This window comes from Sinocyclocheilus rhinocerous, unplaced genomic scaffold (genome assembly GCF_001515625.1).
Source record: "Sinocyclocheilus rhinocerous isolate Xijiao unplaced genomic scaffold, SAMN03320098_v1.1 scaffold4497, whole genome shotgun sequence".
Taxonomy (NCBI): Eukaryota; Metazoa; Chordata; class Actinopteri; order Cypriniformes; family Cyprinidae; genus Sinocyclocheilus; species Sinocyclocheilus rhinocerous.
The window spans coordinates 31951-36870 of record NW_015656215.1 but is presented as its reverse complement, the minus strand read 5'-3'; positions in this window follow the sequence as shown (position 1 = coordinate 36870).

The following is a 4920-nucleotide window of genomic DNA, read 5'->3' as shown; positions in this document are numbered from 1 at the left end:
ATTAAACATTACCTTGTCATAGTGTTTTATAATTTATACAGATAACTGTTATATATGCAAATAAAATAAATAATAACCATATTAGAATAATATATTACCTTATTTATAACTTATATAGCAGGTTATCTTCAGAGAGCAAGTTACTATGGTTACTTACCCTGAAATTAACCTCCGATTTTGGAACCGAAAGCGGAGGTTATCCGCTCACTTATCCTCAAACATACTCGGGTATGTCACTAACCTGCTTTTTGGAATACCACCCAGGTTTTTTGTTGTTGTTTTTTTGCGGGTTTTAAACATCGTACACTGTAAAAAATTACCGTGAATTTAACGGTAAAAGACTGTAATCCTCCAAAGTTTAAGAATCAGAGCCAGTGGGGACACAAGCCGGGTAGTTTGGAGATGAAGATGATCTGGCAACGAGTGTGACTAAAACTGTGCCTTATCACAACATTCTCATTTATTAATCAATAATTGCTGCAATCTTTTTCAGTTGTTGGAGGGGAGGGCTAAAAACTAACCTGCCTTCTCCTGTGTCTCCGTCCAATAATCAGGCAATGTTTTTGATTAAAAATTGCTTGTGTACATGAAAGAAAAAAAAAAGTGTACACTTAAATGATTTAAAATAAGTGTAACAAAAAAAAAAAGAGTCAATTTTGATTTCATGGTGAAAACATAACTGACCGTGTTTACATTATTACTCGCTAGTTACTAAGATGGGCGTTTTGACATATTTGTGTGTATTTGTCCTTTAGCCACATTCACAAAGCCAAAGTTATACATTTGCATGTCCATAGGGAGTAAAATAATAATTATAATCTTTGGGTGAACCTTTCCTTTAACATGATGTTTTACTGTGGTCAGAACGGAAAGGTAACATAAATTATCATACTTCATTGCATCCAGTTGTTCTTCTAGGTTTCTCCTGGCTTCTCGTATTTCCCTGGCTGCATCTCGTAGAGCCTGGCTGGCCTTTGTGCCCTGATTGCTCTTTAGCATTTCTTCACAACTCGAAATCAAGCTGTACAGAGAGATGCCAAAACCAATCACGCCAAGTAACTAGAAAGATAAAAACACATGTACAAAATAAGTGTCAAATCTAATATCAATTTGAAATGCTGTGTAAAATACACATTTCTCAACAGTTCTCAAATGGATTGAAAAACTAAAATACCTTAAAACCTGCTTTAGTAGCAGCTTTCGCACTAGTGGATGCAGCGCTCTTGCCCAGTCCTTTGGCACCGGCCTGCAAACCTTTCTCGAAGCTTTCGATGCCCAGTTGAAAACATAATGTTACAGCAGATAAAATCAACATTTGGGGAACAGCAGCAGCAGCAGCATGCAGTCCACCTAAATTCTGAGAGAATGTGGACCTGACGAATGTTCTGAGAAAGTCCAGAGGTACATCTACGTTATTTCGTCTGGCCAGTGCCCCCATAATTTGAGTGGCCACCTCACAACCTACATCTGTAGATCCATGAACGCCGTTTTGTTGCGCTCCACATTTCTTCTTCAGATTTTCTATTGCCTCCTGAATGTTCTTTCCAATCTTCTCATCTTCTTGGATGATATTTTTAGCTTCGTTCATGGTACTGCCGAAGATGATTGCCTCTATTGCTGTGGAAGCGATGTCGACTGCAGCGCCCGCTATCGTCCCCACAGTTGTAGCAACCAGAAGAGGAGTGGCCAGGCCTCCTGTCAGGAAAGTGACGACTCCTGCTGTAGACAATGCAATCACGGATGTGGCAGATCCGACCACTTGAGAAACGGTACTTTTTTCATGTACATTCTCCAACTCCTCTGCCAAAGCCAACAGCTTCTCTGCACACTGCTTTCTCTTTTTCAGCCATAAAAACAGCAAATCGCACAACTCTTCTGCTTCTGCCATTGGAGCAAAAACTGTGAAAGGAAGAAATACAAACAGATTGTGCCCTGTATGTCATTTAAAGAAATACACAGTAAATTCCCGAGCAGCAGAAGATAATTAAACAACTCCACAAACAGTATCACCAGCTGCATGCATTACTAACCAGTTAGACTTTATTTCTGGAGTATCTAAAACAGAAGTTCTTTATTGAGAATTCATGTTTAGATGTTTTTTGTTTGTTTTTTTAACTTACCGTTTTTGTGATTAGTGTTTGCTTTAGTTGCCTCTTGACCCTTGACTTGTTTATTATAAGTTTCACTGTGGCTGTTACAATAGAGTTTATAAAGCACATTTGTGATGGCAAGAAACTTATGATAAAAACTTTTCACTTTGTATTAAATCTAAATCTGTAGTGCTTTTATGATTTCTGTATTAATGCAGTTCTATGATATGAAACAATGTGAGAAAATTTTATAAACCATTTTTATAAATATGGCTCACATAGACATTGAATTTCTGGCACTCATAGACATGAAGAATCAGCATGTGAATCTCAGCGATGGTGACAAAATATTCTGATCAGCTTGATAAGATTTTTGAACATCACAAATCAAGGCAGTAAAAAGTCACAACAAAAATAAAAACAAATAGTAAGAATAAAAGAAAATCCTAAAACAATGCAGCTGCATAATTTATTCATGTCGCAATGCATGCTAGGAGCCATGGATGAGTTATGATTGGTGCACCCAGAATGCACTGCAACATTAATCTGTCTGATGATCGTCACCATTGTTGAGATTCACATGCTGATTTTTGATGTCTGCTTGTCTAAACAGTACAAATGCTCTAAACTGGTGTGTAAAGTGGTTTTTAATGCTCTTCATATTTCTTTAAGCTTCAGTTGTGATCAATAACACACATTAAATTAGGCAACATTACTCACAACATCAGTGTAAATGGTCATTAATACTTCATCATATTTTTTCTTGGTTTTTCTTGCCATAACCAATGTGTTTCATAAACACAGTAACAGCAATCAAAGAAAAACTAATGTTAAAAAGTCAAGGGTCAAGAGCACAACTAAAGTAAACGCTTATCTCCACAACGGTGTCTTCAAATTGTGTTATTTTCAATAAACATTAACATCTAAATCTCTGTTAATTCTTAATAAGAAATTTTTGATGCATGACAAAAAAATTCACATTTGTTAGTAATGTGTGAAGCTGGTGATGCTGTTTGTGGAGTTGTTTAATCATCTTCTGCTGAGATCTTGAGAGATTTAATGTCTTTTATTTCAGTTGATTTCATCTTATGCCGAGTTCACACTGCACGATTTTCAAACTCGTCGGATCGCCGTTGTTTTCACACTGCGTGACTATCTGGGGTAGCATTCAGTTGCTGCTGTGTTCACATTGATGTGAACCTGATGGAGCTTGGGTTTCTTGCCACTTGGGTCTTGGGTTTCTTGGGTTTCTCAGGCTTGCTCCGTTAGAGACACATATTCAACTATACTATCATATGAGAACTGAACTGAGCTGGATGATGACATCACCGTTCTCTACAGAGCTGCTGTATAGATGAAATTAACTAATGAACTGCTGAACAATGTTCATGTTACCACTGTAAAGCTGCTTTGAAAGTTTTGTATTGTAAAAAGTGCTATATAAATAAATGTAAATGTGATGTAATTCAGGTAATTCATCTTTATCTAAGGATGTATTCACACCTGTCTTGTTTGGTCCCATTGAATTGAACTCAAGTTCGTTTCGCCCCTTGGTGCGGATCTTTTGGCCATGTGTGAATACAGCAATCGCACTAGGGGTGCGGACCAAACAGCCGTACCGAGATCCAGCTGAAGAGGTGGTCTCAGTCCAGTTCCAAAGGAATTTTGGTATGGTTCGTTTAAAGGTGTGAACATGATCCGACCTAATTGCAGAAAGCAATGATTAACATGAATGACAGACAGGAGGAATTTAGGCAGCTTCCTCTAAGACCGAAGGTCCAGATCCAAAACACTGTTATATAGTACGTGTTTTCTTTATCAGCTGTTTACTTTCACTTAAAACCTAAACGACTGTTTATGGAAGATACTTGCAAAGATGGGCATTTTGACACATAGAAGTGTGTGTATCCGGTCAAGGCAAATAAAGCAGCAAAAATACTGAATGAACTCAAATACTCAATGAACACGCGCTTCATGTGCACATCCTACACGCAACATCTATATGATTGTAACAAAAGTCCACTGAAGGCGAGTTGTAAAGAACCAAAGTGCAGCTTTATTAATAGACATAACCAAAAACAAAAAAAATCAAAGACATGGCTTGGCTTGAATAGACTAGACATAAGCATGAACATAGAAACAACTCACCGACAGTGGTACAGGGAGACAACGGACAATGAAAACCTGGAATACATGGTCTTACCTACATGTAAATGTGCTAAAACTGCAAAATACAAATAGTATTATTACATGTGGTTTAATGTTGACAGCACTGCATGAGTGCTCTCCTGGGCCCACAATTACTTAAAACTTTTTATCAGTATTTATTCATTATTATTCATATTTAATATCAGTATAAGACTGCAGTTAAAGGGATAGTTCACCCAAAAATGAAAATTCTGTCATCATTTACTCACCCTCAGGTAGTTCCAAACCTGTATAAAGTTCTTCTGCTGAACACAAAGGAAGATATTTGGATGAATGTCAGTAACCAAACAGATATTGCCCCCATTGACTACCACACTATTTATTTTTTTCTACTATGGCAGTTGTGAGGACCCATGTCGTATGTGGGGTTTTCCCTTGGCTGTCTTGTACGTTGGTACTGCCCTCCCAACTGATTGCTCTCGGATGGGTTCATTGAGCCTTTTAAAAGCACTATGACAATTGGCCATGGGAGAGCTGCACATTGGACTTGATTTTGTTTGGTTTATTTGAACTTGTTTCTTTTCGTACAGCCAACATTGCTACAGCACATTGCACTTTCATGCATTCACTTAACTTTACACCACTGATTCTTGACTGTTCCATGAAACATTGTTTAGTTTAT